The sequence below is a fragment of the Poecilia reticulata genome, unplaced genomic scaffold (genome assembly GCF_904066995.2).
Source record: "Poecilia reticulata unplaced genomic scaffold, P_reticulata-male-v2 Scaffold_35, whole genome shotgun sequence".
NCBI classification, from domain to species: Eukaryota; Metazoa; Chordata; class Actinopteri; order Cyprinodontiformes; family Poeciliidae; genus Poecilia; species Poecilia reticulata.
The window spans coordinates 68,327-82,500 of NW_027675133.1; the positions used below are offsets into that span (position 1 = coordinate 68,327).

The following is a 14,174-nucleotide window of genomic DNA, read 5'->3' on the forward strand; positions in this document are numbered from 1 at the left end:
GACCCGGTTACCAGGTGAGACACAGACCACAGGAAGCCAGCTGGTTCCACAACTCTTTATTTTTGACCTTCAGCTGAGTCTGACCCACCAGCAGGCGGCCGCGCCTGGTCCACTGGGTCCAGTCGACCAGCAGGAAAAGCACCCGCCCACCCAGGCCCCGCCCCCAATGTCACGATCCAACCATGGAGGCGACGAGGTTCTGGTTCTGAACAGGTGAAGTCATGCAGCCTGAATACGTAAACGCAGGACACGCCCTCAAAGGGGCAACAGCCAATCAGCAGCTTCCTGTTCTACAAAATAAAAGCACAATTAGAGTTCCATCTGGGTTTCAGTCCGACAGAATGGGTCAGAACCAGAACCTGACGGGTCAGACATCCCTCAGCAGAACCGGCTCAGAGCTGTGGGTGTCCAGACGGGTCAGAACCTCAGTTCACCTGTTGGTCACACCTGAAGCCAGGGGTGGGGGCGGGGCTACCCTCAGATCAGCTCATTCATTGGTTAATTGATGGATCAGTTAATTAATTGATTAATTGGAGTAAAGTGCAGCTCAGTGATCAGCTGACGGTCCATAGCCTCCAGGTGGCGCCGTGATGTCATCAGCTCACCTGGATGCTCACGACGTGCCGAGGGCAGTGGAGGTCTGCTGCCCAGGTGACTCGCTGTCTGTACCTGAGCTCTGAGGGGCGGGCAGTCTGTATGAAGGGCGGGGCTTTCGGAAGGCTCCGCCCCTGGCACCTGCTATCACCAGGTGAGGCTTCGGCTCCGCCCCCTGAAGCTTTATCCTCCAATGAGCCTTCAGGAGCTCCACCTGCGGCCCCACCCATCCAGAACTCCACACTGATCTCTGCCGACCCTGACTTCCTCCCGAGTCAACGGAGGAGCCGAGCGCCTCTGTGATGACGGCGGCGGTCTGAGCGACCCAGTTAAGCTCCGCTCTGACCTCGCCGGCTCCGCCCACCGCCACAGAGGATGATGGGAGCGGCCCGGCCGGCGGCGGCTCAACGGTGCCGTCTGCTGACTGGCCGGTCCCAGCGGGTTCCGGCCCGGCACCAGGCCCGGCGGCCGTGGCGTGGTTGTTGTTGAGGTTGTCCTGCAGAGCCGTCTGGTTCTGACCCGCCTGCTGGTTCTGCAGAAGCATCTCCTGGATCCGGATCTGCTGCAGGATGGCAGGAAGCTCGTAGTGGTGGAAGAAGTAGATCATCGAGTGCTGCAGGAAGACAGAGAACGGCCAATCAGAGGCAACCTGGGTAGGAAGGGCGGAGCCTCACGGCTGACAGGAAGAGGAGGACCTCACCTGGATGAAGAGCCAGGAAGTGACCAGAGCCAGGCTGCTGTACTGACCGTTGAAGCGGTAGTGGTAGGCGTAGAAGGCGAAGTGGTACAGGTAGAAGAACCTAGACCCAACAGAACCAACAGAACCATCAGAACCATCAGAACCATCAGAACTTCTCATTCAGGAGAAAGAAATCAACCATTTTGACATTTATCTGGACTGGATCAAAAACTGTCTCTATGGTTACCAGGTGAGCTACAGCAGCCACACCTGACCAACCAGAACTGTGGATCCCATCATACCTCTAGGTATGATGGGGGCGTGTCTTGAGTGGGAGCTGACCAATCAGAGCAGGCTGTTCCTGTTTCTTCTGCTTCCTGCTGTTCCTGTTGCATCATATTGTTTCCCATTTTCTCCTATTTCCTGCTTCCTGTTTCTGCTTCCTGTTTGGGACTCACCGCAGCCAGTGGCGTTTGCTGGTGTTGGTGTGGCAGCAGATGGCATCATATTGGTCGGCCAGCCAGACGATCAGGATGATGTAGAAAGCCGTGGTCGTGTCGTTGAAAAACTCGGACATTATGGCCTCCATGCCTGCCAACAGGAAGTGACATCACAGATACAAACAACCAGAACCGTTTGTAAATTCAGACCGGATCAGGAGAACCAATGCAGAACTCACCAACCAGGGCCAGGATGACGGTGAGCAGAGGGGCTGCTGGGAAAGCGATGGTCATGTTCATCTCCAGCATCTGCAGCAGATCCACTGAAACACACAGAGCAGGTTAGAACCGGACCGGGCCGAACCGGGTCTGAATGGACCAGGCAGCGCAAACAAACCGATGAAGACGAAGATCTGGTGGTGGGAGTATCTGAGCAGCATCGACACAGACAGCGTCTGAAAGGCAGAACCAGACCCGGCTTTATTTTGTGAGCGGTTCTGAATCCAACTGGTTCTGCTGATCTGGGTCCTAAAAGAACCTTTTAACCCGCCTGCAGCCGGTCCAGGTCCAGTTGATTTAAAGTGCCACTGAATTTAGTCCAGAGTTTTTGATCTTAAACAGATTTATTTCCTGAAATCTGGGATGATGAACGTCTGACGATAAATAAACCAGCTTTTGTTTTGAAACTTTTTAATACCTTTTTCTAAATTAATTTTAAATAAAATCAGTTAAAATCATTAAGTCCAGCCTGAACTATAAAGGTTCTCCTTCAATCTATAGATTTAATCTGAACATTTATCACTTCCCATCAGAAACAGGAAGTAGAAATATTCATCCCTTCCTGTCAGGAACAGGAAGTGGAAACATGCCTGACTTCCTGTCAGGAACAGGAAGTAGAAACATGCCTGACTTCCTGTCAGGAACAGGAAGTGGAAACATGCCTGACTTCCTGTCAGGAACAGGAAGTAGAAACATGCCTGACTTCCTGTCAGGAACAGGAAGTGGAAACATGCCTGACTTCCTGTCAGGAACAGGAAGTGGAAACATGCCTGACTTCCTGTGTGCTGCAGGCTCACATTCAGTTTCACATGCGGCTGTCGGGCCCCAGCTGACCAATCACAGCCCAGAGGCTCCCGGTCCGCCTGCGTCCTGCCGTGTCTCCGGTCCGTCGGCCTGACGGTGGAGCTCCGGCAGCAGATATCTACTACCATGACTCCACATAACCCCCACCGCGGCCCGGATGCATCATGGATGCAACAACTGCTCAAGAGTTGAACTGGCAACCTGTGACCTCCTGTCGGGTCAGAGGCGTTTGACCCGACAGAACCGGACTCGCATACAGAACCTTGTGAAAGCACTCGGCCTCCTTGAACTTTAACCTTTCGCCGCTTTCAGGCTTCAAACAAAAGATAAATTTTGATTATTTGAAGAATCAACAGGAATCGTGAGGTGGAACGAAATTTATTAGATATTTTAAAAGGTTTTTAAATAAAAACCTGCAAAGTGTGGCGTCAATATTCTGGCCCCTTGTGTTAAAACTCTGTAGCGCCACCTGGTGCTGCGATTACAAACCTCTCAGTTTTGCACATGGAGAGAATGAAACTTCCTGAAAGCAGCTGGAGCTCAGAGAGGCTGGATGGAGAGAGAACAGCAGCTTCCAGCTCTTCCACAGACTCTCCATTGGATTCAGGGCTGGGCTTTGACTAGGCCATTCTAACACCTGGATACGTTTATTTGTGTAGGTCTGCTTCACGTTTGGATCGTCGTCTTGCTGGAAGGTAAATCTCCGTCCCATCTCAGGTCCTCTGCAGGTTTTCTGCTCCATCAATGTTTTCCATCTTCTCTGTCCCAGACCATGATGCTGCCACCGCCATGTCTGACCGTGGGGATGGTGTGTTCAGGGTGATGCTTTCATCTGACCAGAGCTGCTCCTCCATGTTTGTGTCTCCCAGGTGGCTTGTGGGAAACTTTAAACCAGATTTCATGGACGTCTCTGAGAAGCAGCTTCTTCTTCTGGCTGCTCTTCCATAAAGCCCAGATTCATCCAGGGTCCCACCTGAGCTGCAGATCTCTGCAGCTCATCCAGAGTGACCCTGGGCCTGTTGGCTGCCTCTCTGACCAGTCTCCTCCTTGGTCCAGATGAAGGTTTGGCAGGTCGGCCGGGTCTGGGTACATCTGGTCCATTTCAACTGATCGCTGCTCAGAAGCTGCTTCAGGTGTTTGAAGCTCTTTGTGGATCCAAACCCGGTTCTGAGCTTCTGGACCGGCCTGCTGTGATCCTGGGTCTCATGATTCTCTCTGCGCTTTAAACCCCAGAGACCATCAGAGCTTCTATAGACCTGATCACAGCAGGTGGATCATCAGGATCATTCAGAGACAAACTCAACGTCTGGACTGACAGGAAAGGAGCCCGAGAAAATTACACGCCACACTTTGCAGTTCATTTGTTAAAAAGATACAATAAACTTTGTTCCACCTCCTGATTGTGTCCCACTTGATTCTTGACAACATAATAAAAGTTTACATCTTTATGTCTGAAGCCTGAAAAGCGGCTCTGATTTCTCTTTGATCACATTTTATCTGTTCTAGTCATTGTATCAGGTGAGTTTTAATTCATCGTCACTTTTTGTTTTCTCCTCTTCCAGGTCTTGTTGGTAAAAAAGAAATGAGAGCAAACGTACAAATATGACCATGATGACGAAGGCGGCCAGATACGACGTTCTGGCCATCCACATGCTGACGAAGCGGTAATGTTCTCCAGACACCACGTCCTCAGGAAGCCTGCGGAGAGCAGAGCTACTGTCAGCCGCCTCTACCTGCTGCAGGTACGTCACGGTCAGGTGGTCAGAGTGGGCGGAGCCTGAGTACCTTGTTCTCCTCGTTCTCGGCAAGCGCCTTCACACTGGACATCAGGATGTCGTCGTAGCCCAGGAACTCGTCCAGCAGGAAGCGACTGAAGCCGTCGCCAAAGCACTCGTCCTTGGTGGATCTGCACAGAACACAGAGAGGTCAGAGGGTCAGCGGGGTCAGTGAGGTCAGCGGGGTCAGAGAGGTCAGCGGGTCAGTGAGGTCGCGTGACGTGGCGGCTGACCCAGAGTGACGACCATGACGGGGATGTTGAGCCTCTGCCTGGTGCTCTGCGACAGCCGCAGGAAGCCGTACTCCAGCGAATACTCCACGATGTACTCGTCCTGCGGCCACACTGTAACCATGACAACGAGAGCAGCAGGGTGTAAACAACAACAACCCGAAGTAAACAGTCAGCCGTAGAAAGAAGATCTCTCCATCAACTGAGGGGAAGGACTGACAGAAGGTGGAGGTGGGTTTACCTGCTCTGGTCATCATCTCCAGCTCAGACACTGAGTCCTGCAGCGGCTGCATACCTTTAGGGCGGGGCTAAACGACACGTCCTGGCTGTCATTGGCTGCTCCTCCAGAGCCTCCTCCAATCACAGACGGTTGGAGACGGGGCTCAATGTCCAGTTCAAACTGCAGACAGGTGAGGACAGACAGGTGAGGAGACAGACAGGTGAGGACAGACATATGAGGACAGACAGGTGAGGAGACAGACAGGTGAGGACAAACATATGAGGACAGACAGGTGAGGAGACAGACAGGTGAGGAGACAGACAGGTGAGGACAGACAGGTGAGGAGACAGACAGGTGAGGACAAACATATGAGGACAGACAGGTGAGGAGACAGACAGGTGAGGAGACAGACAGGTGAGGAGACAGACAGGTGAGGACAGACAGGTGAGGACAGACAGGTGAGGACAGACAGGTGGGACAGACAGGTGAGGAACAGACAGGTGAGGAGACAGACAGGTGAGGAGGAGACAGACAGGTGAGGAGACAGACAGGTGAGGAGACAGACAGGTGAGGAGACAGACAGGTGAGGAGACAGACAGGTGAGGAGACAGACAGGTGAGGAGACAGACAGGTGAGGAGACAGACAGGATCTTACCTGCACTGAGCTGTTTCAAACACCGTCACCTCGTCGTCCTCGTCCTCCTCGTCTCCCAGGCTGACCCCGGCCACTGCTGCTCCTCCTGGTTGGGCCTGCAGCTCCCCCTGGAGGCCGGCGGAGTCGTAGTGCTGCAGGAAGACGGCGGCGCGGCTGGAGTTCCTCTGGATCTCCACCCTCAGGATGCCGTCGCGCGGCCAGCGATCCCGCACCGCCTCCAGGCAGTTGATGGGGGAGCGGGAGAAAGCGATGTGGATGTAGGCGAGGATGAAGAGGACGAAGAGCGCCTGATGCAGAGGGAGGGACAAGAGGTTAGCCAATCAGGAGCTGCCTCTGGGTAAACCTCCATCTGTCCTAACAAACAGACGGAGTCGTCGTTAACGGGCTGTAGGGACTCCCACAATGCACTGCAGACCAACAGGAAGAGGGGAGGAAGTCCAGGATGCAGCTTTGGACCCAAACCCACCCGGTTCACCAAATGGTTCTGGTTGTTTCCTCCAGCCCCGTCAGGACGTCAGAGACGTCTGGGAGACGTCTGGGAGACGTCTGGGATCAAGAGTTAGGATTCAAAGATTCTTTTTTTAATCTTGAATCTTTATTGTTCATCTGCTTTAACTTTGTGGGAGAAAAACACAAATTTATGTTACCGGGCCGACAAACACCTGCTAATCCTGAACTAAACGTCAAACAGAACCTGCTGCAATAGAGAGAAGAGAGAAGAAGACAACCAGTCTCACCAGGCCAAGTCACAACAAAAAGCCAAAGCTAACAAAAGCCACTGCTTGGCCTGCACCGCTGGCTGTGCGCCCCCCAGTGGTGGGAGGGGAACAGGCCAGCCTCTTTACAGCGCCAGGCTCAAAGCCAACAGATGTTCTAAACTCCACAAGATATTAAAGGAACAGAGAAAATCAAACGTTTTAAAGACAACATCAGAAAAAATGAGCAAAAATAATTAAATGTGTCCGAAGCTCATAACAGCTACAGAGAACAGCTTCGGCTCCTGTCTGAGCCCTACAGGTCAAACTGTGTAACTGCAGTCGTTCCAGAACCAGATCAGAACCAGTGGAGCTGCTGGACCCAGCGGGAACCTCCCAACCCGGTCCAGGCCAGGTGGGACGTCTCACCTTCAGCAGGACGAAGAACTCAAAGACTCTCCTGAAGGACGGCGGGAAGAGCCGGGCGTAGGTGACGGCCATCTTGAAGAAGAGGGCGTGGAAGAGGCGGTCGCGCACATTGATGAGTGGGTTCTGGTTGATGTTGGGGTTCCGGATCCGGTTGGGCCCCATGTTGTTGTTCAGAGGAACGTTGTTGTTGTTGGCCTGGTTCTCCGACATGGCGGCGGCCGCTGCAGGACTCTAGTGCTCCCAACCCGTTCCTAGGTCAGCATGGTTCTGGTCCGTTTCATGAACTCAGATCCAGTCCCAGCAAGACCGACCCGGAAGCCGGATCCACCTGGAAGGTTCAACACAGCGCAGTTATTTACTAACTGGCCCTCGGTGCCAGAACCAGGTCAGGGTTCTGGTTCTGGTTCTGGTTCTGGTTAGCTTTGATGCTTTTATCACATTTTATATTTTCAGCTGGTGCAAAAAAAACAATAAACCTGAACCGGAAATTCACATCCTGACCAGACTGACCCAGACTGACCCAGACTGACCCAAACTGACCCAGACTGACCCAGACTGACCCAAACTGACCCAGACTGACCCAGACTGGTTCACGTCGCCGTTACCATGGCGACTCTCCACCTCACATTAATGTGTGCCGTGATCAGATTTTCTGGTTGCTATGGTGACCATGAAACCAGCTGGTGAGGTCTGTACCATGTACGGCAGAATGTGGGCGTGGCCTGGAAGCTGGCTGATTGGAGATCTTTAGATGTTTAAGAACCAGAACCCAGTTCTGGACAGGTTCGTTTCAAGGACACCCAGAACCCGGACCAGAACCGGTTGATAAACGCATCTGGATCAGAACCGCTGCTGGTTCCGGTGGTTCTGCTTACCTGGTCAGGTGTCAGAGGGTCTACAGGTGTTTAGAATCGGGACGTTGTTCCATCAGGTGAGGGATTCAGGTGTTCCTCAGCATCTTCTGTTCAGGTGTGCGAGGAGCAGTAGATGCTGAGGAACAGCGTCAGGCGTCACAGCTGCGTGTTGGGGGTCGTTTTCCCTCCGCCAGGTCAGAAAGGAGACCTGTAGGTGCGTCAGACTCACCTGTCAGCCAAGTTTCCTGGCGATGTTTTCATCGGAAGGAAGCTAGCTGTTAGCTCGATGCTAACTGGAAGGACCGGACCTGAAGCTCGACAAAGCCCCGCGTTAGCGTTCGGCTGGCGGCTCGGAACCGACAGAGGAGCGGCTTCAGGCGGATTCAAAGGCCAGAATCTGCCGGGGAGCCGCTCAGAGAATCCGGGAGATGAGATCCGCTCCGCGCAGCAGCTCCAGCTAACGGCCGCTGCTACTGCCGAACCACAGCCGGAAGTACGGGTCCTAGCAGCGGAAAGGGCGTCGTGTGCCCTGAGCGCTGCCTGACAGGCGGCGGGGGACGTTATTCCTGAAATCGGACTGATCGGAAGTTTTAACGCAGTTATTGGGAGTAGTGAACAGAGAGCGGCTGAATTAACCCTGAGCGCTGTCTGACAGGCGGCTTGCAGAATGAGCTCGGAGCAGGTTACCATGGGTTACTGCTCACTGGAGGTCTGCTACTGTAGATCAGCTGTTCTAGATCTGCTGCCCTAGATCACCTCGACCTGCCAGATCACCTGCCTAGATCCCCCTAACCCTGCTCTAGATCAGCTGCCCTAGATCACCTGCTCTAGATCTGCTGCCCTAGATCACCTGCTCTAGATCAGCTGCCCTAGATCACCTGCTCTAGATCAGCTGCCCTAGATCTGCTGCCCCTAGATCACCTGCTCTAGATCTGCTGCCCTAGATCACCTGCTCTAGATCAGCTGCCCTAGATCACCTGCTCTAGATCAGCTGCCCTAGATCACCTGCTCTAGATCTGCTGTTCTAGACCAGCTGCAGTAACGCTGCGTGTTGCGGTGAATGAGGCGCCTTCAGGCTGGAAGAACGTTTTTATTGTGACTCTTCATCATGGAGAGAACAAAGCATGCAGCATCATCATCCTCACACACGGCTTTACAGATGGCAACAGGATGAGATCACATGCAGCAGCAGGGACAGGCTGTCCACCTGTCCTCAGGGAGGTGGACAGCCTGTCCACCTGTCCCAGGGAGGTGGACAGCCTGTCCACCTGTCCTCAGGGAGGTGGACAGCCTGTCCACCTGTCCTCAGGGAGGTGGACAGTCTGAGCCCCGCTGACAAAAGCAGCTTCACAAAAAATCACTAGAGAACGACAGTCACGTGACTCAGGCCGTCAGCCAACGACGTCCGGCACCGAGCGCTTTACCACAACCAGACGTTACCGTAGCGACCGAGCCGTCGCCCTGGCAACAAAGTTGTTACCATGGTGACATCATGATTTCTATGAAAATGTGTGGAGTTGAAGGAAAATGTCTCCCCGGTGTCTGTCGCCATGGCAACAGGCACATCCAGGCAGGTGAGGATCACAGCAGCAGCTTTAAAGCTGCAGCAAAACTTTTCCACACAGCAACACCGATGAGCTTCACCCTGTGGTCCCACTGCCATCTGCAGAAACGCACCGCTACCGCTCAACCAATGAGAGCCAGAGGGAGGGTCTTGGCACTGCCAATCAGCTCATGAACACGCTGCTCACACCCTCCCTTGTGCCAAACAGCCTAATGTCAAATAAACTTAATCTAAATTAATAGTATCATGGTGGCTATGCTAGCTGCTAGCTTGCATTGATGGCAGGCTCTGTTGCAGTGCATACACATGTGTGATTGACAGCGCTAACTCCCACCTCCTGGCTGTAATTGGTCGTTTCTAAATGAGTTGTGTATTCTGTAGTTGGCACTGGGAGCAGGCAGATGATCTGATGACAGAAAAAACATTTTATTAAAGTTACAAACTGCAGCTTTAAGCTACTCATCATTGGATCCAGAGTTCTGGTTCTGGTTTGCTGCGCTTCCAGAGGAAATCGTTTACATTTCTGGATGTGACCTTTGACCTCACACTGTTGATGGGCATTTCTGTGGGTGAAAAGTCCAATATTGTGTCCAGATGTCCTACCGTCACCAAGGCGACCAGGTCAATAAAGCCACCAATTGCCACTTTAACTGCAATAAAGCTAACAGGTCCAACCTCGCTGACATCACTTCCTGTTGGCACACTGAGAGAAACAATCTGCTGCTGGTAGCAGAGAGGCTAACGCGACCCCGCTGACCCTGAAGGTCAGCTGCGTTTGGTTCCAGTAACCAGAGTCCCCCCCTGGTCCTCAGGCCCCCGCCCTGCATGTTCTAGATGAGCCTCTGTCCAGAACCGCTGATCCAAATGACTGACTGAGCATCAGGTGCTGCAGACGAAACACCTGGACATGGAGGACAGGAGGAGAAACGCAGGAACACAAATCCTGTCCAACATCGCAAAGACGTCGAGTCCAGAACCCTGAAACGTTTTGCTGCCAACATTAACCATTTATTCCCCTGCTGGCAAAAAAACGTTCCTCAGTCCAGCTGCTAATATAGCAACCCATGCTAACGCTCAACAGGTTGTCGGTTTCATGCCAGGAACGATTCACTAGAACCAAACGGCCTCCGAGAGCAGCTGGTGGCAGTGACCCTCAGTGGAGCGGCGCAGGCGGAAGCTGCTGGCGTCGGGTCCGACCTGCTCAGTGACCCTCATGGTTTACAATCTCATTATTGGACAAACATGTTTTATTAGCTAAAACTTTGCTGCATTTCTGTCAGGTTATAAAGCCGTTAGCTTTACTGCTGCTAAATGGCCCAAAACCAGAAGTCTCTGTCCTCAGGGTGTCTCTGTCATGTCCATGTGTCTGTCCCTCCGTGTCTCTGTCCCCTCCATGTGTCTCTGTCCCCTCCATGTGTCTCTGTCCCTCTAGGTGTCTCTGTCCTGTCCTCTCTGGTCCATGTGTCTCTGTCCCGTCCCCTGGTCCATGTGTCTCTGTCCCCCTCCAGGTGTCTCTGTCCCCTCCATGTGTCTCTGTCCGTCCCTCTGGTCCATGGTCTCCNTCCTGTCCCCCTCTAGTCCATGTGTCTCTGTCCCGTCCCTCTGGTCCATGTGTCTCTGTCCCCCTCCAGGTGTCTCTGTCCCCTCCATGTGTCTCTGTCCCGTCCCTCTGGTCCATGTGTCTCTGTCCCCCTCCATGTGTCTCTGTCCCCTCCATGTGCTCTGTCCCGTCCCTCTGGTCCATGTGTCTCCTTCCTGTCCCCTCTAGTCCATGTGTCTCTGTCCCGTCCCTCTGGTCCATGTGTCTCTGTCCCCCTCCAGGTGTCTCTGTCCCCTCCATGTGTCTCTGTCCCGTCCCTCTGGTCCATGTGTCTCTGTCCCCCTCCAGGTGTCTCTGTCCCCTCCATGTGTCTCTGTCCCGTCCCTCTGGTCCAGGTGTCTCGGGTCACGGTTGGTCCTTGAACCTGCGCCCCTGTAAACTCTTGTAGTAGTTTTCCTGTTCAGTCTGGTTCCGGATTTCCCGATCCAGCAGAACCAGCGCCGTTTTGCGCCTCATGGCCATTTCCCTACGCTGAGCGTCCGCCGCCATCTCCGCCTGCTGGGCGGGGTCGGCGGCGGGCGACGCGGAGCGGCGCGGGCGGAAGCTGCTGGCCCGGGCCGTCGGGTCCGACCTGGTCAGCTTGCTGAGGCCGTAGGGTTCTCGTGGCTCGTCTCCATTGGACACCGCGGCGGCCCACTCCCAAGGGCTTCCGTTCCCAGCCAGGGCGGGGCTTGTGGAGGGGGTGGAGTTTGCACCACAGGATGATAGGGGCGTGGGCGTCCACTGTGACGATGCCCGGCCCGTCTCGCGGCGACAGAGCGGGGAGTCCGTGTTGGAGGAGGCAGCGGAGCCGGTGGAGGCGCTCTCAGAGGAGCAGGGGAGCAGACCCTGCTGCTTGGACAAGGCAATGACCTGCATGAGGCGTGGCTGGCTGCCGCGGCCAGCCGCCTCCCCGCTCGTCTTCTCCCGGATGGCGAGCCACTTGGCCCTGGTCAAGGCGCTCTTCGGGGACACTGGTGGGGGTCCGGCTTCAGGGATCTGAGGCGGTCTGGGCGTTGCCACAGCTTTGGCACCCCCTGGTGGAGGGGTGGGGTTGCGACCTGAGCCCACCCTCATGCAGTGCACCGGAGGTTGGTAGATGGGCGCCTGAGAACCGGCATCGTCCGTCCCCATAGAGCTCGCCTCGGAGCCGTCCTCACTGGGCTCGGGGTCCCCGTCCTCACAAGGCCCTGAGCCGCGCATCTCCAAGGACTTCTGCTTCCACTCTGAGACCAGCTGCTGGGACCTCATGGGCCCAGCGGGACCTGCACCGCCTTCAGCCGCCGCTGCACCGCCGCTCCCTGGTCCCCTGGTGCCTCGCTGGCATCCAGAGGGCCGTTGATGTTCACACTTGTTCTGGGCAGGGTGTTGCTGAAGGTCAGCATGGTCTCCTTTCCCATGGGGCTCCGAGGAGCCAGCAGCTCCACGTCTACGCTGGCCCTCTTCAGGCCCTCCATGGAGCCCTGCTCCTCTGCAGGGCCCCAGGCCCTCCAGGCGCTCCAGGGGGGCTGGCGCCGCCGCGATCTCGTCGTTGCTCTCCGAGGCCGAGGCGGGACCCTGTTGTACACCGAATGGTGTCCGCGCTCCGTCAGCGCCCGCAGAGGGTCCTCCACCGGCAGGGGAGGGGGCGGAGCCTGAGCGCCCTCGTCAGAAGACCTGAAGTTGGCGACGGCATGAAGCGCCTGGAGAACGGGACAGGAGCAGCGCGTCAGAACGGGAGACAGTCCCAGGCAGACAGGTGGAGACGCTTCAGGTGTCTAACTTTGAGGCACCTGAAGACCTGCCGCCTCCGCAGCGCTGCACCGAGCCTCCTGGTGAAGTTGCCATGGCAACTGCAGTTGATCTCACACATGTGGGGTCTCACCAGATATGCAGCAATGAAGGCGCCAATCAGGAAGCCCACATAGACGTCGACCGCATGGCTGCGGTGCTGCGTGATCTGAGTCAGGCCCGTCAGCGCCGCCGCCATGGCAAATGCAAAGACCAGGACCGGCTTCAGCAGCTTGGTGGAGTCGGAGATGGTGGAGTTAAAGTACATCTGGGGGGAGACGGACAGGACCAGTCAACCTTTGGAGATGGAACTGGGAGGACAGGGTTAGATGGTTCGTCGCTCACCGAGACGTAAACGGCGGCGAAGGCCGACAGAGTTGCATGCTGGGAAGGAAACGTCCTCCTGCCAGAGAGACATGAACAATCAGCCTCTACCTGGAGAACAGGACACGGACAGGAGGACACGCCGCACCTGGCCGCCATGATGGCGTGCTGGTCGTGACCGGAGCAGATGTCTCTGGTGATGTAGGCGTTTGGTCACATGACCCGCCGGCCAGCGTGTAGTTGGGCTTACAGACGGTGAGGAAGAACGGGGCGTGGTAACCCGTCGCCAGCTGGATGACGTCAGTGAGCAGCGCCGTCGCACAGAGCCCAAACACATGCACACCTGGGACAGGTAGAGAGACAGATAGGTGGACAGGTAGACATTTAGAGAGGTGAGGCAGTCAGGTGAGGGTCCTACCTACGAAGCGGACGGTTCTCCTCAGGAAGGAGTTGAAGCTGCAGCCGCCGGCGTTGATGCTCCTTCGGCTCGGTGGATCTTCAGGCGAGGCTGCAGGCAGTAAACCGCCGCCTCCACCAGCATGATCTGACACACAAAACAAACGCACCTTAGCTGGCCTGGGTCAGGTTCTGGGTCTGTGAGGTCACTGGTGGGCGTGGCCTCGTACCGAGGCGGCTGGGCCGGCAAAGGCCAGGCTCAGCAGCATCAGCAGCGGATCAGCTCGTCTCCTCCGTCTACGTACGGCATGCTGAGGCCCGGTCGCCGCAGCGGAACCCGCCTGGGCCGGCTGCACCGCGTCCGTCAGCTCCAGGAAGTACAGCGACACCATAGAAGAAGCCACGATGGGCAGCTGCAGCCAGAACACAGTCAGGTTCCCTTCCAGTCCAGAAGATGCAGAGAGGTTCTGCTTCCTGGCCGGAAGCGGATCCTCTCTGCATCTTCTGGACCGTCAACCCATCAAAGTCAAAAAGAGCAAATCAGGAAAAAGATGATCGTTTGTTGAATCTAAAAACTTTGATGGTTAAAGACGATCTGAGATCGATTGTTTCTGTCTGCACAGGTCATGTTAGTTAGATATTTAAGTTCTCTAACTGATAGTTTCAATCATTTAGCTCCATCTTTATCCCTGGGTGACCTCTGACCTCGACAAAGTAGAAACATGGCAGGAGAGTCAGACTGTCCTTGGGAGCCTTCTTCTTCATCTTCTCTGTGGACGAGGAGCTCATCATCATCATCATCCTCATGAACCTGGAGTGCACACACACACACACACACACACACACACACACACACACACACACACACACACACACACACACACACA

General features: G+C 55.1%; 1 long non-coding RNA gene and 2 pseudogenes across 3 annotated transcripts in view; all 3 read right to left on the minus strand.

Moving 5' to 3' along the window:
- Positions 1–41: 41 nt before the first annotated feature.
- LOC145550345 (membralin-like) lies at positions 42–8,404 on the minus strand (annotated as a pseudogene). Its single transcript, XR_014086253.1, has 12 exons — positions 7,884–8,404; positions 6,801–7,128; positions 5,667–5,963; positions 5,043–5,201; positions 4,802–4,915; positions 4,582–4,700; positions 4,395–4,484; positions 2,111–2,168; positions 1,953–2,036; positions 1,732–1,864; positions 1,295–1,394; positions 42–1,207 (listed from the first exon to the last, which is right to left on the minus strand). The product of XR_014086253.1 is annotated as a membralin-like (transcript).
- Positions 8,405–8,724: 320 nt separating this feature from the next.
- Positions 8,725–10,140, minus strand: LOC145550347 (uncharacterized). The gene is made up of 2 exons (XR_014086254.1): positions 8,954–10,140; positions 8,725–8,861 (listed from the first exon to the last, which is right to left on the minus strand). It is a non-coding gene; the product is annotated as an uncharacterized LOC145550347 (long non-coding RNA).
- An 804-nt stretch (positions 10,141–10,944) lies between these two features.
- LOC145550348 (phospholipid phosphatase-related protein type 3-like) overlaps positions 10,945–14,174 on the minus strand; it is a 3,684-nt pseudogene continuing 454 nt past the window's right edge. Inside the window, exons 2-8 of the transcript XR_014086255.1 lie at positions 13,993–14,098; positions 13,518–13,700; positions 13,310–13,435; positions 13,040–13,234; positions 12,913–12,970; positions 12,662–12,835; positions 10,945–12,479 (exon numbers count right to left, since the gene is read on the minus strand). The product of XR_014086255.1 is annotated as a phospholipid phosphatase-related protein type 3-like (transcript). The remainder of the gene's footprint in view (positions 12,480–12,661; positions 12,836–12,912; positions 12,971–13,039; positions 13,235–13,309; positions 13,436–13,517; positions 13,701–13,992; positions 14,099–14,174) is intronic.